General features: G+C 43.3%; 1 protein-coding gene, 1 long non-coding RNA gene and 1 other non-coding gene across 15 annotated transcripts in view; 2 read left to right on the top strand and 1 right to left on the bottom strand.

Moving 5' to 3' along the window:
• STIM1 (stromal interaction molecule 1) overlaps positions 1-25,168 on the top strand; it is a 192,344-nt gene that overhangs the window by 5,814 nt on the left and 161,362 nt on the right. The window lies entirely within an intron of this gene.
• Positions 14,718-18,652, top strand: LOC145525742 (uncharacterized). Its single transcript, XR_014068383.1, has 2 exons — positions 14,718-16,193; positions 17,825-18,652. It is a non-coding gene; the product is annotated as an uncharacterized LOC145525742 (long non-coding RNA).
• Positions 21,589-21,695, bottom strand: LOC145527999 (U6 spliceosomal RNA). The gene has a single exon (XR_014070079.1). It is a non-coding gene; the product is annotated as a U6 spliceosomal RNA (small nuclear RNA).

Genomic DNA, 25,168 nt, shown 5'->3' with positions numbered 1-25,168 from the left:
GTCTCTTCGGCGGCTGAACAATAACTGGGCAGAGTTGCTTCATAGTTGGCCAACTACCTCACATGGAGGCCAGTAGACAAGAAGATTGCAGTCATGTGTGATCTGTGGCAGGTCTGATAACTACTATAATTTTGAAGTAATGATGATCGTGTGTAATATTTGGAGATATCTTCACCAATGTAATGTGGCATGGGAATGTCTGTAATTTCTGTTGGTGACAAAATCGTAGGTGGTGCTAATAATATTGTAGTTGGTTTTAATATATAATTGAAGGAAATGCTAACTTTCAGTAAGAGAATACTGAAAATAAGTTATAATTTCTTTCCCATTCAAATTCACAAGCCCTCCTGAATTCTTCTCATGGGCCCCTTAGGAATGTGGAGCCTTCATGCTACGAACTCCTGTTCTCTGACAAGGAGGGGATGAGGTCTTACAGGGAGGGTTTCCTAGGTCTCCAAAGGACTTGGCTTTGAGCCCCAAGGGGCCTCTCATTTCCTGCTGAGTGGCTTTGAGATACAGTGCTGAGTGACTGCATGGGCATACTGTGGTATACTACGCTTTGTGAGAAATGATTCTCCAGGAAACCCTGTAGCTCTGGCTGTCACACTTTTTTTGGGAGAGAGAAAGATACCAAACTGGGTCTCCAACAGAGCTTTCTTTTTTTGTTACTGCTAATTAAAAAAAAATTACGATCTATGAAGATATACAACTAAATATAAAGAATAATGCATTGAATACCCATGTGCTACAACACAGTTTAAGAAGTCAACTAATAACACAGAGCTTTCTTTATTACCCCCTGGATACTACATATAAAGTTCTAGTGTAACACATGGCACATTGTACACATGTTTGCTCTCTTGCAATTGTAAGGCTTTGTGGAAGAAGGGAGGAGGGGTTGTGCTTTGTCTATCTCTGTTTTTATTGGGCCCAACCTAAAACCTCTGTTAAAATTTGTTAGAAAAGCTGGAATCAGGGCCTGTTTGAATGGATTGCATTTTCTCTCTTCCTTTCAAACCTTCTCGTGTACCTTGGTACCCATTCTGGGCTTTTCCTCAACCCTTGGAGGTGTTGCTCACCCAGAGCACTCTGTATTTTCAATGAAGCTCAGATCTGTTTTGCCTTTTCAATGTATTGTTTTATTTTATCTTTAACTTTGGAAGTAGGTAGAGCTGTTTTTATTATTATGCCTGGTTTTTTTTTGGTTGCACCACACAGCAGGCACGATCTTAGTTCCCTGACCAGGAATTGAACCCATGCTCCCTGCAGTGGAAGCATGGAGTCCTACCACTGGACCACCAGCTGCTGCTGCTGCTGCTGCTGCTGCTGCTGCTAAGTCGCTTCAGTCGTGTCCGACTCTGTGCGACTCCATAGACAGCAGCCCACCAGGCTCCGCTGTCCCTGGCATTCTCCAGGCAACAATACTGGAGTGGGTTGCCATTTCCTTCTCCAGTGCATGAAAGGGAAAAGTGAAAGTGAAGTTAGGGAATTCCCATTAAGCCTATTTTAAAGGTGAAGAATTTATAGCTGAGAAAATTGTGTTGTTGGTCACATAGCTAAAAAGTGGCAGGCTCAGAACCCTAACTCTGGGGATCAGTATATCAAGCCCTTGTTGTTTTTATCGAAATACTTTATCTTTCAATGTATCCTTCACCAGTCTGGCTTGCAGAGCTTAACCTCAATGATCTGGCCATGCTGTGCTTAGTCGCTCAGTCGTGTTTGACTCTTTGAGATCCCATGGAGTATAGCCTGTCAGGCTCCTCTGTCCATGGGGATTCTCCAGGCAAGAATTCTAGAGTGGGTTGCCATGCCCTCCTCCAGGGATCAAACCCAGGTCTCCTGCATTGCAGGCAGATTCTTTATCATCTGAGCCACCAGGGAAGCCCTGGTCTGGCCACAGCTATGTTAACAAAGGGGTTTGAATAGTCTAGTCACCTATCACAAAGTGCTGCTCTGGAGGATGGTGGAGTCTATAATCTTATCAATCATGCTACCCTGTTGGAGTTTTCTGTGTATGTGCCTGGCCTCCTTGATATAAACTCTGCAAGGGTTAGGACAAAAAACTTCTAGTCGTGTCCGACTCTTTGCGACCCCATGGACTGCAGCACTTCAGGCTTCCCTGTCCTTCAGTATCTCCCAGAGTTTGCTCAGATTCATGTCCACTGATGCTATCTAACCATCTCATCCTCTGCCGCTCCCTTCTTCTTTTGCTTTTAGTCTTTTCCAGCATCAGGGTCTTTTCCAGTGAGTCGGCTTTTTGCATTAGGTGGCCAGAGTGTTGGAGCTTCAGCTCCTTTTGGTGGCACCTTTCTAATGGAAGTTACTTCTCTGAACCTGCTGCAGTTCATATTCAGGTGTACCCTCCAGACTTACATGGACTCTGGGTGTGAACAAATTAGACCCTTAACTCAAGGCTTACTCTAGGCCACGGGAACGGTGTTGACAATATCTGGGTGCTAGTATTTCACTTCATTTCCGGCCTATACCCCCTTCCTTTTACCGGCTGTAACCACTTCCCTAGCCCTACCTGCAGACTTGAAATGGTTGACCAGATTGGCCTAGTCCCTACCTGTGTTGATGCATAACAAATTATCCCCAAATGTAGAGGCTTAAAATAGTCAACATTTATTATATTCAGTTTCTGTGGGTTGAGAATCTGGGTGCTGCTTAGCTGGGTGCCTCTGGCTCAAGTCTCATGAGGCTGTAGTCAAGTTGTTGGGCTGGGGCTGAAGGCTCACTGAGGGGTGAGTATTTGCTTTCAAGCTCATTTATGTTGTTGTTGGTAAGCCTTGCTGCTTGCCACATGGGCCTTGGCACTGAGCTGCCTCATGACATGATAGTTAGCTTCCCCTAGGACAAGAGGGAATGCCCACTGTGGAAGCTGTAGTCTTTTCATCACCTAATCTTGCAATTGATGTGCCACAACTTCTGCCATATTCTGTATGTTAGAAGCAAGTCAGTAAGTCTATCATGAACTCAAGGTGAAAGTGAAAGTTTAGTCGCTCAGTCATGTCTGACTCTTTGCAACCCCATGGATTGTAGATTACCAGGCTCCTCTGTCCACAGGATTTTCCAGGCAAGAGTACTGGAGTGGGTTGCCATTTCCTTCTCCAGAGGATCTTCCCAACCCAGGGATCGAACCCAGGTCTCCCACATTGTAGGCAGACACTTTACCATCTGAGCCACCAGGGAAGTCCCTTGCTAGAAGAAGCCCTCGCTTAAGCTTAAATGCTCCCTTCTACTCCCAAGGGATTATACAATGGCATGAATACCAAGAGGGTAGGGATCACTGGGGGCCATGATAGAGGATGCCTGTGACATCATTCTAGGGCCATGATCTTGGGAACAGTGGCTTCTGGTTGCTGAGTCCTCTGAACTTTTCTCTGACTACCTTTGCCTGCTTCTTAGAGTCTTGTGGAGTCTTTCTATACTCCCTTTGGTGGTATGTCTGTTTGGTTCATGTATGACTTCATTGCTTTGACATGTAGAGTTGACAAGGCCCTTCTGTCTGTATTCCTCCCCTGTTTTAAACCCAATTCTAAACTAGATTTTTATTCTAGGTTCTAGTCGTGTCTCTCAACTCCTTGCTTGGTACCTTCGGTTCTGGAGCCCAATGTACAGCCACTGACCTTGGGGCTTTCACTGCCCCAATTTGGCTTCGGAGAGCTAGACATATTAGTGCCATTGAACTGGGACTTACACATTGACAGCTGAAAAACTTACTCCGACCTTTTGGATTGTTGATGTTGGGTGCCAGGACTTCACATCCTAGTATGTCAGAGTTGGCAGGGCCTTTAAGTACCATTGCTCCTAAACTCCTCAATTGACATATGACGGGAACAGATTTGCCCAAGGTCTCGGTTGGGGCTATAATCTAATTTTGTCTGATTATCATTCACATGCTGTTCCCACTCTGTGGTGGAGCCTCTTTACCCTAATGCAGCTGGTTTGGGTTGTTAGGAGGTCTTAGACCCATACAGAGGAGGAGCAGAAAGCAGTTCACAATACTGTATAGTGTTCACAGAAATTGCACTGGGCAGAATTGGGGGTATGTCAAGTCAGCACTGCTTCTGAGGAGCTTCCCTACCCGCGTAGGGAGCTTTTATGTGAGGCACAGAAAAAGAAGCTTAGTAGTATCTGTGGCATATGGTGACTAATATCTGCATTCTACACTCCACTGTCAATCTCAGTTCAAAGCAAGGAGAGATCTGTTTGTTGGGATGTACAGGGCAGACTTCCTGAAGGAGGTGGGTCAGAGTGCTGTACTAAGATTGTCACCATTGTTTGGCTCAGCTGGTTGCATTATATATAGATTTGGGGCCTCCACAGGCAGGGTAAATGTATCTAAAGCCCTGTGGGGTTGCTCGTGATCACCTGGAAAGTGCCGAGGGGGTGCTTTCTGAGCACTGAGAATTTGACAAAAGGCATGCCTCTTTTGGCACAACTTGGTAAGGCAGGTGAGACTTGAATAGGGATGGCTGTGGTCCTGTCGTGTTGATCATAGTGGGGCAGATTTATGTCAATGAGAGGCTTGCAAGGAAAAACCTGAAATGAGTCAACAGCACTGTGCTTTTTTTCTGCTGGGGAGTTTGGACTGGAGATGGTGCAGGCTCTAAAATTCCTCTGGGTGATAGTTTCCTTCGGGCCCAGACCGCTTTGCCCACTTCGTCTTCCTCTGTTCCCCTCTCTACATTTTGGCCTAGCGAGGCTTTTTCCTTTGCCCTGGTCTGCAGAACATACCTTATCCTTCTTCTCTTTTGCCTTTATTTACAGATATCATTTTACTGCCTCCCAGAATGTCCTCCCCTCTCCTCCCTAACCTCCCAGTCCTCTGTGAAGTGTTCCCTGCCATTAATGCTAGCCACAAGTTCCCTCTCATCTCTGGACTCCAGTAGCACTTACTATTTACAACACTCTGTGCGCACTTCTCACCCTGCTTATGCCTCTTAAAACAAGAGATAGCCTGATGTAGAATGAAGAGCACTGGCCATGACTTGAGTCCTTACTGACATCACAACCCAAACTTCAGTCTCCTCCCTTAAAAATGGGGTTAAATTTGTATGAAGTGGTTGTATAGCTTTTAAAGCCTTTTTTTTTGTTTGTTTGTTTTCTGCATATTTTCCTCTCTCTTGAGGGTAAGAGCCATGTCTGTTTTTTTTTACCATAGCACCCATCCTTAGTATCTATCACAGCATGGATCAGAGGGTATGTGCCCAGTAGATATCTGTTGAATAAATGGATGAATAATAATGAGTTGATCTTGGGACCGAATAGTCATGGAGGGAGAGTGCCAAGTAAATTGATATCAGTTCCTATGGAAAACTCTGAAGAGAGCGCTTTGAGGTAAGGGGTAGAGTTCACGTGGGGGCTTTCTGAGAAGTTCTGTAGGCATTCAGTGTTTTTTTACTGCCTGGTACTTCATCCCTATTTATTGAGTATCTACTGAAGCTGCACCTGTAGATAGTTATCAGTCACACTGGGGGTGGGTCCACCCTTGACTCTGGCTGGCAGTTTCTATTTGCCGCAGCACTGGCTGCCCTATGACAGTGGCTGTAGTAGGAGTGGAGCAGGGCTGAGCTCCTCAAGGCCTGATATGAGACCTGAGGCAAGGCTTCCTTGTGTCCTGCTGCTCTCTGTCTTTGGTTCCATGGACTGTGTGGGTTTACCACAGAGCAAGCATGAGGCAGCCGAATGAACAGAACTACTCTCCTTAGCCTGTCCTGTGGGATGGAGAAGGGAGCCTTCTTTCATACTGGGCTTGTTGTGCAGTAGGGAGGTAGGATAGTCCGGTGAAGATCACTGGTGTTTTAAATGTTGTCTCTGATTCTGAGAACTCCCTGGGCCTCAGAGAACTCCAGCCTGAGCAGACATCACACCAGCTTTCCTTCAAGGCACTGGTGAGGGGCTTCTAGGGAGAATTGGTGAAGGAGCAAAGGCCTAAGAGAGCCAGCTGTGCTGTCAGCATGGCCCAACCCAGACGAACCTGTCCCTTTCTCTATGAGCCACGTTTACAGAACTCCTGGCTGCCTTGTATTGAGTTCTGGCCGAGGTAATGACCAGAAATCTCACTGGCTGGCAGGCCTGAGGCAGGCAGGCAGGCTTCCAAATCTCATATGCCTCTTATTTTCTCCAGTGAGATTCAGTAGCTCTGCTCGTGATTGGCCTTTCTGGGTTATCTCAGGGCTCTCATGAAGCTCTCAGAACTCTCATCACCACTGTGTATGTTAAAACAAATGTGCTAGTGTTTTCCAAGTTCCCAGAGCCAGCGTCTAGAATGCAGGGACCAGGGGAGCTGGGTGGACTTCAGGTATAACACGTACACAAGTTAGAAAGCGGCTTGTGTCTGAGTGTGTACCTGGGTACTCAGACTTCAGGTCTTATTTCAAGAAACCTTTGCTGACAAGGGCAAAGTTCGCTGGAGCTCATATTGCATATCACTAAAGAGATAAGTGTGTAATTAAGACAACTCAAATAACTTCAGTGATAAGAATGGCGATGATAGGTACCATTTATTGAGCACCTGTTGTAGGCACTGAGGTGGGTACTTTACATCTGTGCAACAGCCCTTAAAGGTGGGCATTTTTCTCATTGTATAGATGGGGAAAACTGTAATGCTGAGAATTTAAGTAGTTTTCCCAAGATGACTAAGCCAGGATTTGAATTTTAAGTTTATCTGACCCAAAGGCCAATGCTGTTTCTGTTTTTGTTTAATAACTGTAGGAGGGAAGGAGACAGCTATGTGAATTTTAGTAGAGATGTGCATTTGGATTAAAAAGTATACAGCTTATCAGACCATTAGTGACATTAGTTTGTTCTGTCACCCAAGTGGGCCGGAATAAACTGGGATTAGAATTTGTAGGAGATTGGAGAGGGAGTGAGAAAGTATATTCACTTATACATTCTGCATGGGAGCCTCATATTGATGAAGAATATAGCTACAGAGTGCTATGTATTCAGTGTCTGGCCTCCAAAAGTAGCATTATGGTTGAGCTCTTGTGGATATAAGCTTTGGGATAGGGTCTGTATATATATATATATATATATATATATATATATATAGCGTTCTTCACCTCTTCAGTTAACATTTAACATGTGTGTTATACCCTGCCTGGGAAAAGGATTGAGTATAATAGGGAAGTTAGATGTGTACCTTTGTTTTTCTTTATCCTAATAAGAGCTCCTCTTTATTGAGCACATACTCTATACCAGGACTGGGTTAAATACTTTCACATACATGATCTTGTTTAATCCTCACAGTAGGTCTCCCATTTTATAGCTTATCATGTAAGGCAATCTAGGTTCAGTGCCCTATGGTCCTGTTGGAGAATGGGATCACCTCCACCTGGAGAGGTCAGGGTTGCTGTATGGAGGAGGAAGCAGCAGGTCTTCAGGTGCTCCAGGCAGAAATAGAAAGTTTCCTCTGGCTGGGAAGCATTCCACCCAGAGGAAGTATCATGAATAAAGGCATGGAGTGGGACAAAGTGAAGAGCCTTTGGGACATTTGCTAGTCCAGGTTGGCTGGAGAGTAACACTTATGAAGGAGAGTACTATAAAATAAGGCAAAAAAAAAAAAAAAAGACTGAGGAATGATAATGGAGAACCTCAATGTCAGGCTAAAGAGTTCAGACTTGACTTTGTAGGCACTAAGTAGTCCTTGCAGGTGTTGAGTAGGGGAAAGACATGACGTGAGTTTTGCTTTAGGAAGATTAATCTCATGGACTACACACAAGGCATTGATGGGATGAGGTTGGAGGCAAGAAGTCTGCACAGGAGACTTTGCAGTTGTCCAAGAGCAGGGATCAGGGTCTGCATTGTGGAGGTAGACTCAATAGGACTTAAGAGTTTAAGTGTAAGGAGGGAAGAAAAGAGTCAAAACCATGTTTTGAGCGTGGGTAATGAGGTCCCTGGTGGTGCCAGTAATAGAAAATGGCAGTCTGAAGGAGGGCCAATGCTAGGGTGTGATGACTAGGGGGGTTGACTTCATTTGAAGTGATAGGCAAGGGCTACACTTCACTGTACTCTAGGAACCAAAGAATTCTCTTCTCTTTGTGCTTGTTTCACTTCACTCCATTTTCGAATGAGTTTTCTGATACCCAAAGAAGTCAAGGGGTTTGTCTAAGGTCACACAGGAACTGCTTGGTGGATTCCAAGTCTGAGAATCCAGATCTCTTGCTTTTACCTGTTAAGCTTCCTAACAAAGCTGGGCCTTTACTGCAGGAAAATCAGAGATTCTTGCAGATGGGAAAACCTGGGTTTAGCTCCAGGGTTTGCCATTTTCCGTTTGTGAGACTTTGAACAGGTTGCTTTTTCTCTGAGCCTTAGTTTCCAAATTTGCCGTAAAGAGAGTATTAATCTCTACCTCATAGAGATAATGGAAGATAAGGCACTTTGTAAAACCCTCAAGTGCTGTGTGAGGGTGTTATTCTAGGATTTTGACTTGGTTTGGAGCCATATGTATAGTGAGTATCTTGGCCCAGTGAGAGCAAACTTAAACTCACAGTTTTTCGTGGAAGGTCTTTCATTTTAGGCTTCCTAGGCAACTAACTTACCTTCATTCAGGGCTTTCAGATCTGGGAACATGGTAAGTTTTCCACAGTCACACATCTCTAATTTTCTAGTGTGAAATGAAGTTGCAGAAGGAACATTAAGTGATTTATACCCTTTCAGGTGTTCTTGGCTTGAGAGAAGATGATTATTATCCCTTTCCCCCAGGCTCTTCTACCAGCCTTCAGCTTCTACCAACCTTCAAAGTCCATGGGGGCAGAGTGCTAGCTGAATTTAGGCTATGTTTTGAGGGGAAACTCCTGCTAGACTAGAGTAAGCCCTGGCTTGGGACAGAGGTGCCCGGGTGCAGCTGTTGGTCAAAGCTAGCGCCTGGAGTCCTCTTGTGGTCGTCTTTTTGGTTAGCACACATGATCCTGAGTCCTCTTGAGATGGGGAGGAGGCTGGTTGGGTATCATCAGGTAGCAGGTCTGGTCTGTGGTTGTGTCCCCTCATTGTCATAGGAGCAGGCCTGAAACTGGCCATCTTTTCTGACGTTTTGTCACACACCCTCTCAAGGTTTTCTGATTAATAAAATACCCGTTTACTGTTTTGTAGCTACTGTCTTAAAGCGTTTTTTCCGCACTGTTTTTCTTGAAACTTTTTTTCATTTTCTTCCCTCTTTCTAGATTAGTCCTCTTGAATCTTCATGGCTTTCTTTATGAAAAATCTAGTTTACTAAAAAGGAACACTAAACTAGGAATTTGCTTGGGCTGTGATACTGTTGACCTTTCTGGGCTTCAGTTTCCCCATGCCAGGTATTTGGGGGAATAACAGAACCAATCTCACAAGGTCAGTGCATGCAGATTTTATGAGATAATGTGACAAGTGTTTAGTCTTATACAAATGTGAGTAATTTATTATCATTAGTTTTCCTCTTCTGAATTATCTGATTATCTATACAGTTCTCTGGTTTTTCCCCTCTTTTTACTACCTTATGTCTCCTAGGTTCTCACTTTTCCTTATAACCTTGCTTTTTAACTCTTAATGACTATCAGAAAAGTATGGCCACAGTTGTAAGTATGGTACAGTTGTAAGGCAGAGGGCTGAGCCTTAGGGAAAGTGACATTTATTGGGTTTTGAGTATAGCATCTTGTCATTAACTTGAACAAGACTCTTTATCCCCCTGTGCCTCAATTTTTACATTTGCCCCCTGTGTACCATGCAGCTTGATTCTTGTGAGCTTTAAGTCATTTTCATTTTGGAGAATCCCCCTTTAAAATACAAGCGTTACTGGATTGAGGGTACCCTTGAAGTGAGAATCTGGGGTGGAGGATAGACCCTTCAAGAGGGCAGTTCTTAGTTTACTAATGCAAGAAAGGTGTCAAGGCCTCAGGGATGTTTGATGCTGTCTGTTTTACAGCCCGCACCCGGCTTCTCTTCCTGAGCTGAGCTTGTGCCTGTACTTTCAGCCAGAAGTCAGAGCTAGGTAAGGCCTGATTCCTCTAGGAATTCAGTGATAAAAATTAGGGCACTTGAGCAGTTCTAATTGGCTGAACTGAGTAAAGGGCAGAGGCTTTCCCTGGGGGCTCCTTTTAATCTCCTGTGGTTATAGACTTTTAAGGTTGGACTAATTAAAATGTTGGCAGCTGGACTCAATACTTTCCTTGCACTAGGTCCTGCTCCAGCCTCCTGGAGTACCAAAAGTTGGCATGGGGTTGTCTTTCCTGGGTAACTGAGGAGTGGGTTTCCATGTCTTCATCTAATGAAAGGCATGATGATGTAATATTTGTCCAGAATGGGCTGCCACATATTTCATGGTGGAGAGAGATGTAGGCTGAGACCTGGATCCAGGTATGCCTGGATTTGCTACTCTCCAGACCTCCAAAGTGCTCTTTCAGGTCAACTGTCTGTTCTGTTAGCTCCCAACGGGCTTTGCTCTGTTAGCCGGCAAGTAATTCCCATTGCACTGGGATAGTCTTCCCTTTCGTGCATTCATGTTCTAAACAGAAAAAGGGATATGGATATTTATTAAGTACTGCCATGTGCCAGGTCAGGGCTGGTGTTTCACACAGCTATCTCTTGAGATATAGCCATATCTTTTCATAATGCCCATTTTATAGATGAGAAAATACTCATAAAAGGAAAATAATTTGTCTGATTGTCATTACAGCCTGTAAGCAGCTGAACCAGAATTCAAACCCAGGTCTCTCTCAAAGCCTCTGGTTACCTTCCTAAGGCAGCACAAACAATTACATATCCTATCTTTCTTTTAAAAAAAGTAATTAATTAATTAATTAGGCTTCGATGGAGCTTCATTGTGTCATGTGGGATCTTTCCTTGTGGTGCAGGGGCTTAGTTGTGGTGGGCAGGCTTAGTTGCTCTGTGGCTGTGGGATCTTAGTTTCCCAACCAGGGATCGAACCCGTGTCCCCAGCATTGCAAGGCAGATTCTTAACCATTGGAGCACCAGGGAAGTCCCTCCTATCTTTCTAAACTGAGCAAATTTCTTGCCTCTGGAAAATCTTATCCAATTCCTACAGCCAGAATTATTTTCTTGGCCTGCCTTTCTAGAACATTCTGCCCTTCACTCTATTCTGGCTGATACCCAGTGAGGCATGGATCTACTTCTCTCACTTGACTGCTCCCACTCCTGCAAGGTATGGTACTCAGGATGTGTTCACCAAAAACGCAAAGGAAGTTTTAGGGTTGAAATTTTAGTCATTCTGACAGACTGGTAAAGGGGAGGCTTGGGGCATAGTCCTGGCTCATTCCCACATAAAGTCAGGTCTCTCTCTTCTTGGTTTGCCCCAGTGTGCTGTGTTATTCCGGAGGCAGCAGGACCTTCTAGGCAAGATGCTTTTTGGGTTCCCAAGGAGCAGGCATCTCTTACCTCAGGTCCCTTTCCTTGGAGTTTCTTTCTTATAGTCTCCCTGTGATTAATAAGAGTTAGAGCAGTGCTCCCTGGAGTACAGTGGTGTGACATAGCCCTTGGCCTGGTCGTGGTTGCTGGAATATTCCTGCTGACTGTGGGTACTTGGGTTCGTTTTGCAAGGAGCAGGCTAAGTTATTAACCCTGTATTTGGGTCTTGTGGTTTCTGCAGCCTTTGCCTACTGGTCTGCCTCATTTCATAGGATAAAGACTTTCTTAAAGAAGGCAAGCCTGTGAAGGCATTTTTATAAGTTGAATTATCTTTTTCTTGACTTGAGACACATTATAAAAGTACTTTTGTGCTTTTTTCTGTGCATGTAGCATATATGTTTAGTGTTTAACATCAAACGTTTGTTCTTTTGGGAATAAATGGCAAATTAGAATATAACAAAGTATAAACACCTTTAACAGGAAAAAGTAATAAAATATTAATTATAATAAAAATAAATTCCAAAATAAATAGGCTGAAACACAGTGTTCTTTTGTTTGTTCTGTTTAGATACAGTGGGAAATCTGAAATAGCATAATCAAACAGAATGATGTAGATAGTGACATGACACTATTTTATTGCTCCAGTATTAAGAATAGATATGAGATGTCCTTAGGCCAAGGGGAGAAGAATGCATTCTGGGACTAGAGAGAACTGTTCCAAGGTTAGGGTTAGTTCCACTACTCATTTGTGTCTAAGGACACAAGTAACTAGTCAATATTTTCTGTGTGTCTGTTTCCATGTTAAATGAAAGCAATACCTACCTTGTTTAATTTTATGAGGATTAAATAAGACAATGTATGTAGAATGTTTTGTAAACCTTTAAGTACTGTTGTAGTCATACTCAGTGGGTGCCTGGGTGCGTGCTAAGTCATTTCAGTCATGTCTGATTCTTTGCAACCCTATGGACTGGAGCCCACCAGGCTCCTCTGTCCATGGCATTCTCCAGGTGAGAATACTAGAGTGGGTTGCCATTCCCTCCTCCAGGGGAATCTTCCCCACCCAGGCATGGAACTTGCTTCTCTATGTCTCCTGCATTGGCGGGCAGATTCTTTACCATTAGCGCCACCTGGGAAGACGTGTACTCAGTGGGTGACTGGAGCCAATTTACTAGCACTCCCAGAAAGCTTTTGGTTTAAGATATGGCTTCCCTGGTGGCTCAGACAATAAGGAATATGCCTGCAATGCGAGAGACCTGGGTTCGATCCCTGAGTTGGGAAAATCTCCCGGAGGAGGGCATGGCAACCCACTCCAGTATTCTCACATGGAGAATCCCCATGGACAGAGAAGCCTGGTGGGCTACAGTCCCCGGGGTCCCAGAGTCGGACATGACTGAGCGACTAAACACAGCACGTGGGTTAAACCTGTGACATAGGTGGGAAGAAGGGTGCTGAGTTGATGAATAAGTCATTGAATCTGTTTGGGCAGCACCTAAGAGGAATTCCTGTGAGGTGAGTGAAATGGCCACATTCATCCCTTCATTCTGTATCTGTTGAGTCCTGCCTGGTGGAGGAGAAAGAAATACAGATGTGTCCCTATTAAATGTGTGGTATGCTAAATACAGAGGATTCTTGGCTTAGGAATGAAAGCACCATAAAAACAAGAGTTTTTGTCTGTTTTATACCCTGCTATGTTTTTACTCAAGAGTAGTGCTTGGCACTTTGTAGGCTCTCAATAAATATTTGTGGAAAGAAAGGCTGAGTTTTGGAATCAGACTGGGTTCATATGTGGGCTGTGCCCTTCACCAGCCCCTTCCCTGAGCAAATTGCTTCATCTCTCTGATGCTCAATTTCCTCGTTTATAAAATGGGACTAGGATTAGCTCTCATAGAGGGTTTTTGGGGGATTTTCTTTTTTTTTTTAAGTAAAAGTTTTAAAACTTTTGTACAAGTCCTAGTAAGTGCTCAGTGGAAGGCAGTTCCTTTTGATTTCCCTTCCTGGTTTGCAAAGTATAATGGAAGCAGCGAGGATGAAGCAGATCTGCTCGGGGACCCTGGCCAATGACTTCACAGGTTTGACCTGACCATGTCTTGCTAATGTGTGAGATTAGAGTTTTTGGTATTATTGCCCCACAAACGGACGTCCTTGGGATTGAGCAGGAGTGTTGGAATGAATATGCTTTGCTTCTGTGTTTCCCATGGTCTTGGTGGGAGGGTTGGCTCTTGTCTTTCAAGGCAAGGTAACATTTGCACTTCTGGTTTGTGCAAAGGCTGTTTCCAGAAAGAGTAGTTTACCCTAGAGAGTCTGGACTAGGCTCACCCCCCACCACACACACACACACACACACTCTCTCACCACCACCCCCCCCACACACACAGTTATTGTTAGTTATAGCCTTTGAAAGATGCCCTCGGCTTGACTTGTGTTCCGGATCAGTTATAAATTCTCACAGAACTTGGAGCAGAGTGTGTTTGCATGAGTTAATCAGGTATTTACGAGTTGACCTTTGCTGGTAAGAACCTGATTTCCCCTATGCCTGAGTGACTCCGGTGGCTGAGGGCCTCGCTCTGAGACGTCCCTGGAACTGCTGGACGTTGCCGCAGGTTTCCTTGTCCTTGTCACATGTGCACAAGACCAGTGGGGTCTCTCTGCCCTTCACCAAGGGTGGTCAGCGCCTCTCCCTTTTAGCCTGTGACACTGGACATACCACTGTCCTTTTCTTTTATCAACATTTAGACTTCAGAGCTTTCTCTTCTGGTTTAATTTCTTGGAGGATGAGTAAGCAGGGAGGAATTGTCTGGCCATCAGACAACTGACTTGAAGCCACTTGGCAAGAAGTGGGTGAAGAACATGTTTCCGGACAGGGGTAGTCAGGCATTGGGTAAGTTAGGGCTAGTTTGGGGGTTAAGTGGACCTGCCTTCTAGAATAGAGTTTGTAGGTGCTCTGGCTGTGTCCTCAGTGCCCTCCTTGGGCATCTGAGCATTGCCACAAGGGAGATCTCACATGTGGACTTGAGGAAAGGAGATGGAGGGAAGAAAAGGAACTTTGCTGAGCTGTTGCTTTATGCTAGGTGCTTTAGAACAATTATTTCCTTTATTTTTTACAATAACCTGGTGAAGTTTACAGGTGATGAAACTGAAGTCCCTAGAATTTCAGCAGCTTTCCCAAGGTCACAGAGCTGGTGAATGATAATGGTGATAGTTACCATTTGTTGTATGTCAAGATGCCACATACCAAGTTTCTTTTTTTAAGTACTTTATATTTAGCAGTCACCACCATCCTATAAAAGATTATTATTACTTCTGCATTACAAATGAGGAAACTGGGAATTAGAGAACTTTGGTTACTTGATGAAGATCACTCATCTAGCAATAGCGGCACAGGGACTTGAATCCAAAATTCTGTGATTATGGAGAATTCCCTGGTGGTCCATCAGTTGGGACTCTGCGCTGTAGTTGTCAAGGGCCCTGGTTCAGTCCATGATCAGGGAACTAAGATCCCGTAAGCAGCGTGACTGAAAAAAACAAAACAACCCCCCCCCCCCGCACCACCAAGAATTCGGTGATTATAAAGCTTGTTCTTTGATGTCCATGTCACTGCAACTAGAAGAGTAGGATTCAAATACAGAGTCACGAGAGCAAGGTTCATGTCTTATTCCATCTCTGCATCCTTATAATCTATAATGCACCTATCATATTATTAACTGATCATAAATTAACTGTCAGTAAATGTTTGCCGTGAAATCCAGCTCTGCTCTCCCCCATTGCCCCCGGTTGCTGACTATATCCTGCCCCAGCATCTTGGCCTGACTGTCTTCTCTCCGGCCTGGCCTTACCTTCCCTGCCCATCGTGGCCACCCTGACCTCCCAGCACACAGCATCTGAACCACCTCTGTTGCTCTCTTGCTTCTTCACCCCTCTTTCCCTGGCTCTTGCTTTTTGCTGCCACCGTTTGTTCTCCAGCCCCCTTCAATCCTGTCTGTTCTTTTCTCTGACTAATCCCAGAGACTAGCCCTATCCAAACTATAATCTTCTTAGGCTGTGCCATATCATTTGGTGCCTAATTAACTATACTGTTTCACCTTCTAATTGTTTCATGGACATTAATCTTCTCTCCGCTAGCTTGTGATAATCATATTATAATGACCCCTCAGATTAATTGGTGCTTCACACTTTTCAAAGCACTTTCCTATTTAAGACTTGGTTTTTTTTTTTGCTTGTCATGTCAATAACAAACCTGTGAAATATGATGAAAGGAATTTGTTATTTCCAGATTATAGCAGAACAAACAAATGCAAAGAAGGCAGATGACTTCCCAAGCTCACGTAACTAATTAGGGGCAGAACTGAGACTAGGTCTTTGGTCTGCTGATTTCTGGCTTGGTGTTTTGTGCCTTCCACATTTGCGTTTCTCCCTGGCATTTCTCCTTCTACCTTCAAGGGCCATCCAAGGAAGAATATCTGTGTTTATTAGGAGGCTTGATTGGTGACCTGGGGAATGGTGGAGTGGGCTAGATAGCAATCTCAGGTACTTCTTGCTAGTGTCAGTACCCTCGGTTGCTACTGCCTAAGAGATATTCTGTCCCAGAGCTACTAGGATTAATGTTAAACTGAAAAGCATTTATTTTGAGTGGCCAAAGCATTTTCTCATGGACAACCAGGAAATAGTTGGGGTGGGATGTGTGATGCTGGCCAGTTTTGTGTCCTGCAATGGCATGAACTTTGGAAGCATGCAGACCAGAGTTTAAAATCTGGCTTTGCCATTGTTTATTAGCCTCGTGACCCCAGGCAAAACATTAATCTGTATGAGCCTTAGGGCTGTTGTGAGAATGTAATTAAAGGCCACATAGTGAAGTCGCTCAGTGTCCGACTCTTTGCGACCCCATGGACTATAGCCTACCAGGCTCCTCCGTCCATGGAATTTTCCAGGCAAGAGGACTGGAGTGGGCTGCCATTTCCTTCTCCAGGAGATCTTCCCAACCCAGGGATTGAACCCCGGTCTCCCGCACTGCAGGCAGACGCTTTACCATCTGAGCCACCAGGGAAGGTAAAGGCCACATAGTGGCCCTTAAGAAAAGAAGTATTTGTTGGTGGCTTTTACTGTCAGTATAACTACTAATATAAAGCGTGAGGAGCCTGGGGAAGATATGCCCGTGACCCTTGCAGGTTACTCCTCATGGCTTGAGTTCCAGGCTTCAGTGATGATATATGCCTGCTACGCTATAGCCTTTTGGCTGACAGGGCTGAGCTTAAATGCTGAGCCCAAAGTCTCCAGTGCCTCCTGAGGGCAATAAAAACAGATTGTGGATAGCTAGGGGATGGCTTCAGGGTAGGACTTTGGGAGTTAAATCTTTATTGCTTTTCTGAAAGACTTTGTCCTTAGAATGGTTGCATTGGAAAAGTTGAGAACCCACTTGTTATTGAGAGATTTTTGTTATTTCTGAAACCAGATTTTGTTCCAAAGTTGTTTGTTAAATACTTCTCTATTCTTCTTGAACCCCTGTCCCTACTCCAAAGGAAAGAAACCAAATTCATACTGTTGTGATGCCTGTGTCTTTGGTCTCTCTGGCCACCCAGCTTCTAGCTCCTTTCTCAGAGATAGCACAACTCCAAACTGCTGCTTCAAGAGAGGTCATCCGCCTCTTGCCCCCTGCTCCACCCACGCTTGATCTGTACTGTAGGAGAAACAGAACAGGTACACATGGACCTTATTTATAAGGAAGTTTGCTTTCTCTTGGCTTCCCTGATAGCTCAGTTGGTAAAGAATCTGCCTGCAGTTCAGGAGACCCCAGTTTGATTCCTGGATCGGGAAGATCTGCTTTCTCATTGGGGACTTTCGACAGCTTGACACAGGGAATGACTAGAAAATGAGAACAAGGGAACATAACTCATTGCTAAAATGGCAGGTTTGGATGGCTGTAGGATGGGGGGGGGGGGGGCGCCAAGCTTCCTGGAAGGGCAGGAAGGAGCAGTTGAATATAGGAATGGTTGCTTCTGAGTTTTTCCTTTCAGAATATGATGCCATGAGCCATTCATCGTTTGCTTAAAATTGAGGTGAAATTCACATAACATAAAATTAACCATTTGCATACACAATTCAGTGGTATTTAGTACATTCACAGTGTTTTATAACCACTGTCTCTATCTGGTTCCAAACCACATTCATAACCCCACAGGAAACCCATACCCATGAAGTAGTCTCTCCCATTTCTCCCTCACCCCTTCCCTTGCAGCCACCAATCTGTGTTCTGTCTCTATGGATTTATCCCTCTTCTGGACTTTTTTGTATAAATGAAGTCATATTTCTGACTTTTTGTGTTTGGCTTCTTTTACTTAAGTGTAATATTGTGGAAGTTCATCCATGTTGTAGCATGCAGAATGAAGCAGTGCTTCATTCCTTTCTATGGGTAGCTAATATGGTTGGACTCCAGGAGTTGGTGATGGACAGGGAGGCCTGGCGTGCTGCGATTCATGGGGTCACAAAGAGTCGGACACGACTGAGTGACTGAACTGAACTGAATATTCCATTGTATGTATATACCACAATTTATTTACTCATCTGTTGCTAGACATTTGGGCTGTTTCTACCTTTTGACTATTGTAACTAGTGCTGCTAAGAACATGTGTGTACACGTACTTGTTTGAGTACCTATTTTCAATTCTTTTGGGTATACACTAGGAGTAGAATTGCTGGGTCATATGGTAATTCTATGTTTAAGTTTTTGAGGAACTGCCAAACTATTTTCCATTGTGGCTGAACCACTTTATACTCCCACCAGCAATATACAGGGGTCCAATTTCTCTTCATTCTCACCAACATTTATTGTTTTCTGTGGTTTTTTAAATTACCATCCTAGTGGGTATGAAATGGTATCTTATTATGGTTTTGATTTGTGTTTCCCTGATGACTAATAATTGTGAATATCTTTTCCTATACTTGTATATTTGGTATATCACTTAGGGAGAAATTTTTGTTCATTTAAAAGATGGGTTTTGTCTTTTTGTTATTGAATTGTTTAATGGTTAACTTTATGTGTGAACTTGATTAGGCTAAGGGATGCCTAGATAACTGATAAAACATTATTTCTGGGTGTATCTGTGAGGGTATCTTTGGAATCTATGAGCATTTGAATCAGTAGACTGATTAAAGAAGATCACCCTTGGGACTTTCCTGGTAATTCAGTGGCTAAGACTCTGTGCTCCCAAATGTAGGGGGCATGGGTTCGATCCCTGGTCAGGGAACTAGATGCCACATGCCACAACTAAGACCTGGCACAGACAAATAAATAAATATATATTAAAAAAAAGAAAAAGATCACCCTTACCAGTGCTGGTGGACATAATCTAGTCCATGGAGGGTCTGAAACGAACAAAGAGAGGAGGAAGGTGAGTTTATTCTTACTTGTTGAGCTGAGACGTCTGTCTTCTCCTGTGCACATATGACGGAGCTCCTGGCTTTTGGACTCAGACTGGGGCTTATACCATCACGGCTCGTACTCCCTCAACCCCCTCCCATTGACTTGGTCTGAATTATACTACCAGCTTCCTGGTTCTCAAGATTGCTGGTGACAGAGCATGGGACTTTTTGAACTCCATGATTGTGTGAGCCAATTCCCATAATAAATCTCTTATATATGTATCTACATATATACTTATCCTATGGGTTGTTTCTCTGGAGAACTCTAATATAAAATTTTCAGTTTTCTTTATATATTTTGGATATTAGATCTTTTATAAAAACATTATTTTGGGGCAAACCTTCCTTGACCTAAAAATCACTCACTAATAATAGACACAGAAAACAAACATGTAGTTACCAAAGGGAAAAGATGGGGAGAAAGATAAATTGGGAATTTGGGGTTAACAGATACATACTACTATACATAAAATAGATCAATAACAAGGGCTTACTGTATAGCATAGGGAACTACGTTTGATATCTTGTAATAACCTATTATGGAGAAGAATATGAAAAAGATATGTCTCTGAATCAATATGCTATATACCTGAAACATTGTAAATCACTACAACTTAAGAAAAAAAAAATCACTCAACTAATCTTTCAATATTCATAGATCTTTCGTGTCTTTTCAGCCTATGCTTATATTTTTCCTTTTGTCTGGAATATCCCTCCCTCCTTCTCTGGTGACTGAAATGATAATTGTTCTTCTAGCTTCAGGTCAAATGTCACCTCCCCTGTGAAGCTCTCCCAGGCCCTTTTTTTCTCCTTCCAGTAGTTAGATGCCTTCTTCTGTGAAAATTGCTATAATGTAGACTTTTTCATTGTCTGCCTCAAACCACTACATTGTATTTTGAGAGTCAGGGGTTGTATTCTGATTCCTTTCTGTCCTTATCACCTAGTATATGCCTGGCATATAGTGGATGTTAATAAGTGCTGAATGAAATGAGCATTGACTGGAATTTGAGTGTAGACTATAGGCTTACTTAGCAGAAATGGTGTAGTGAGGATCAGTTGGGGCTGCATGAGAATTATTGATTCATATAATAAATATTAAGGCATTACTGTGTGCCAGGAACTCTCCTAGGCAGTTGTATATAATAGAAATAAGAATAATAGCCCCTGTTGTCTTATAGTCAAATAGGAAGATAGACAATAAACGAGTAGACATGTAATATAATTTCAGGTAGTAATAAGTTCTAGAAAACAAAATAAAGCAGTACAAAGGCTTAGAGTGATGAGGGTACTATTTTAGGTAGAGTGGTCATAGAAAGACTCTCATTGCATGGCTCTTTAAGTCAACTCACTGGGGTCTGGACCAAAAATCAGAGGATCTGCATTCTTCTTCTGTCTCTGTACCTTTGTGACTTAGCACAATTACTTAAATTTCAAGGTTGGAGTTTCCTTGTGTATAAAATGTGGGCAAGAATTCCTTTTGGGGATTATGGGGAGTATTGTAAAGATTCAGTGAGCTAATGGACGTTGAAAGTTAATGGACACTTTCTTAAGTGGTGATAGCCTGATGCTTGGCTCTTCCTTTCCTGAGTCAAGAGAATGAATGAGTGGTGTGGGAGCCAGCCAGGTGATTTCAGCACCTTGAAGACCAAGGAACTGGCTTACAGTAGAAACTGCTTTGTCACCTTATTCAGAACACTGGCTGATGAAGCCCTCCTTCAGGGGCTGAGTTGTTGTTCTGTTGCTCAGTCCTGCCTGACTCTTTGCACCCTCATGAACTGCAGCACGCCAGGCTTCCCTGTCCTTCACCATCTCCCAGAGCTTACTCAAACTCATGTCCATTGATTCGGTGATGCCATCCAGCCATCTTGTTCTCTGTCATCTCCTTCTCCTCCTGCCTTCAATCTTTCCCAGCATCAGGGTCTTTTCCAATGAGTCAGTTCGTCGAATCAGCTGGCCAAAGTATTGGAGCTTCAGCCTCAGCATCTGTCCTTCCAATGAATATTCAGGACTTATTTCCTTTAGAATTGACTGGTTTGATCTCCTCGCAGTCCAAGGGACTCTCAGGAGTATTCCCCAACACCACAGTTCTCACCACACTGAGAGTGAAACCTATATTCCAAGTGGGGCTCTGTATAAGTTGGCAAAATGCTGGAGAGGGTATGGAGAGAATGGAACTCTTCTACACTGTTGGTGGGAATGTAACTTGGTACAGCCTCTGTGGAGAACAGTATGGAGGTTCCTTAAAAAACTAAAAATAGAGCTATCATATGACCCTGCAATCCCACTCCTGGACAAAAACCTAGTCTGAAAGGTACATGCCCCCCATGTTCATTGCAGCACTGTTTACAATAGCCAAGACATGGAAACAACCTAAATGTCCATCAGCAGATAAATGGATAAAGATGTGGTACATACATACAATGGAGTATCACTCAGCCATTAAAAAGAATGAAATAATGCCATTTGCAACAACATGGATGGACATAAGAGATTGTCATACTGAGTGAAGTGAATCAGACAGAGAAGGAAAAATATTGTATGACATCGCATACCTGTGGAATCAAGAAGAAATGATATAAGTGAACTTATTTACAAAACAGAAACAGACTCACAGACTTAGAGAATGAACTTATGGTTGCAGGGGGAAGAGATAGAAAGTTTGGGATCAACAGGTACACACTGCTATATTTAAAATGGATAATATACAAGGACTTACTGTATAGCACATGGAACTCTGCTCATTGTTTTTTTTTTTTTTTTTAAATTAGTTTATTTATCTATTTTTTAACTTTACAATATTGTATTGGTTTTGCCATACATTGACATGAATCCAAAAATATGGAACGCTTCACGAATTTGCGTGTCATCCTTGCGCAGGGGCCATGCTAATCTTCTCTGTATCATTCCAATTTTAGTATATGTGCTGCCGAAGCGAGCACTCTGCTCAGTGTTATGTGGCAACCCGGATGGGAGAGGAGTTTGGGGAAAAGTGGATATGTGTATATGTATGGCTGAGTTCCTTTGCTGTACATCTGAACTGTCACAACATTGTTAATGGGCTATACTCCTATACAAAATAAAAAGTCGTTAAAAAAATAAAAAAGGGAATAGCCTAGAATATTTGAAGTCTGTTTGGCTTAGCCCCCAGGAAGAAAAATGTCATTACTCTCCAGTGCGGTGCTTGTGTTCTTTCTCTTTTTCTCTTACTCTCGCTCTTGCTTTCTCTCATTTTGACCTTATTTCCTGCTATGTCTGAATCCAACAAAAGGGAGTTACAGTGATCAACGGGCTTCCCAGGTGGCACTAGTGGTAAAGAACACACCTGCCAATGCAGGAGATGTAAGAAACACAGGTTTGATCTCTGGATCGGGAAGATCCCCTGGAGGAGGGCATGGCAACCCACTCCAGTATTCTTGCCTGGAGAATTCCATGGACACAGGAGCCTGGCGGTCCATAGGATCGCAGAGAGTCAGACATGACTGCAGAGACTTAGCACGCATGCACACACAGTGATCAGCAGTCCTCCAGAAACCTTTAGATTGAACTACTTGCTTGGAGTTCTGCTTTTTGCTATACTGTGGGCCACAGAAGAGACTGAAACATGGTCTCTATTATTGTTTTGGAGGAATGGACAAATCAGAAAATTTCTTAACTAGTTGGAGAGCAACTGAATATAAAACATAAAAGGAGAGAATAGTGTGGACTGGAGTAATTTAAGAAGACTTTCTCAAGGAGATGATGCTTGAATGGGCCTTGAGTATAGAATGAATAGATTTAGATTAGTGGTTCTTTTTCATGCTTCTTAAATGAAGTCTTCTGCCACCCCCATATCCTGATATGACTTTTCTTTTGATGTCCCTTAGCTCTTTTTTGGGCTTCATTTGTGCCATTAACACATCTTATTATAAGCATTGGTGTGTATTGGAGCGGTGAAAAAGACAGACTTTGGAGTCAGACTGTGGATTTAAATCATGGCTCTATTTACTAGCTGTGTGACTTTAGGCAAGTTATTTAACTCTTAAAAGCCTTGATTTTCCCATCTATAAAGTGGGAATGATACTTACATGAGGTTGTTTGGATGATTAAAAGAGATAATCTCTGTATAGGTCTTAGTGCAGTGTCTGATCCCTTGTAAACATCTATTAAATGTTAGCTGTAATTGTTCTAATTATCTTATTCTAGATCAGCACTATTCAGTAGAACTTTCTGTAATGATCACAATGTTCTATATCTTTACTGTCCAATATAGTAACCACTAGCTAAGATGGTAGCCACTGGGCTTCTGCAGGTGTGCTGACCATGGAAGGTCCTGACAGTAAGGAAGGCAGAGTTAAAGTGTTTTAAAAAGCATAGAGTTACCATATGAACCGGCAATTCCACTTATAGGTATATAGTCTTGAGAATCAAAAGCATGTGTATATAAGAACTTTTACACAAATGTTCATAGTAGCATTATTCGTAATAGCTAAAAAGTGGAGACAATCCAGGTGTTCATCAACTGATGAATAAACTAAATGTGGTGTATCTATATAATTGAATATTATTCAGCTATAAAATGGAAGGATGTACTGATACATGCTACAATGTGGATGAACCCTGAAAACATTATGCTTGGTGAAAAGGTCACATATTATATGATCCATCTAAATAATATGCCCAAGATAGGTATATCTATAGCTATATCTATTTAGAGAGAGAGAAAGAGAGAGAAAGAAAACAGATTAGAATGGTTGCTGTGGGCTAGAGGGTAGGCAAAATGGGGAGTGACTGCTAGTGGATATGGAGTTTCTTTTGGGGGTGATAAAAATGTTCTGAAATTAGATTGTGGTAATGGCTGCACGACTTTTGTGAGTATACTGAAAACCACTGAATTATGTACTTTAAGTGGATGAATTGTATCTAAATAAAAACAAAGATAATTTGAATGTGCTAAAAACTGTTGGTTTTAACAGAATTGTAAAAAGTTATAATTTATTTTCTTTTCTGATTGAAAATTTCCCCCCAGCACCTCAGCCCACCAAGGTGAGGACTTAGGGGCCTGTTCCCAGTTTGAGATGTGAGCCTGAACAGGATCTTAGGCATGGGCTCGCCAGTGGGTGGGTGGAGGGTGTATCATAGTCGTGCTTTGGTTCAAGGGGACTTTTCCTGTCTTTGGCTGGGTTGGGCATGGATGAGTCACCCCCTGTAACGTGAGGGATGTGGGATGTGAAGAATGAGCTGTCATCTCGTTTCTGATGACATCCTGAGTGTCACACAGTGGTAGGCTAAATGTAGGTGCCGAACCATTTGGCCTGAATTCTTTATGGAGAATTCCCTGGGAACCAGCTGAGAACATGGAGAAAGAGAGATAATCTCAGCCTGTGGGGAAGGTGAAACCAGGTGAAAAATGCCAGTGACAGATACACTTTTCACCTGTTCACAGATGAGCTGCTGAAAGATCAAGGGAAGTTGATTTTCTTTTTCTTCATGTGGTAAACAGTTATTGGTGGATTACCCTGTGGCTGGTCCATGGGTCTTGTGCTCAAGGAGTTCCCAAACACACCCAGGAGATGAAACAGACAGCTCGGATGTCAAGAAGCATTCAGGGAATGGTTCAGACAGGATCGTGCACAGCCAAAGGTGGGAGAGATGGCTGTGAGTTTGGTGATAAGAGAGGAAGTCTGAACCTAGGGCCCCGGGAGGGTAGCATGTTCTGGGTGGGGACTGCAAGGAGAGTAAGGCAGATACATTCTTGTCCTTACACTTCCTGTCCTGTTTGTTGCACTTGCTGTTTATTTTCGCGCTACGACCAACAGGCCTTTGTGCTCCTAATCTAAGCGTGTCCCTGTGCTGGGCAAAACTAGAGACACTGGCGTTATGAGAGCTGAGCCCTGTCTCTAGAAGTGCTTAATGTGTTGGAGGAGACAGGCCTGGAGACAGTTGACTCTAATGGCATGGATCAGGGTGTGTAATAGACAGGGATGGAGTTGGTGTGTAAGGCTGCAGGCTGACTTGACTCTGACTTGGGATTAGGTAAGGCTACCCTTAAGTACGCCCTGAGACAGGCCTTGGTGGAGAAGCCTGTTAATGATCATTGCCAAAAGATGAAGCAGAGATATAGAATGCTTCTTTTTTTGGGGTGTAGGCTGCTTTGGAGGTCTTTTCATTTGCTCTCAGATTTGACAAAAGAATAGAGGATCTATGTTCGGGAATAGCTCTCTCTCTCCCTGCCACCTCTTCAGGCAGTGCTGAGCTGACTGCAGCAGGCCCTTGTCTGTCCTGCACTTGTTCCATTGCTGTTTTGGAAAGATGAAGCTTGAGAGGTGCCAGAGCTATGCCAGTTGCTATGGAGCCGGAAACAGGTGAGGCTTCCAGCCCTGTTGAGTTAAGGAGTAAGGGGTTTGTCATCTTCAGCCAACTTAAGGCCTGCCTT

Source organism: Giraffa tippelskirchi, chromosome 11 (genome assembly GCF_054371585.1).
Source record: "Giraffa tippelskirchi isolate mGirTip1 chromosome 11, T2T-mGirTip1v1.2.pri, whole genome shotgun sequence".
NCBI classification, from domain to species: Eukaryota; Metazoa; Chordata; class Mammalia; order Artiodactyla; family Giraffidae; genus Giraffa; species Giraffa tippelskirchi.
Note: the sequence above shows the minus strand (reverse complement) of the source record. Positions and strands in the feature narration are given on the sequence as shown.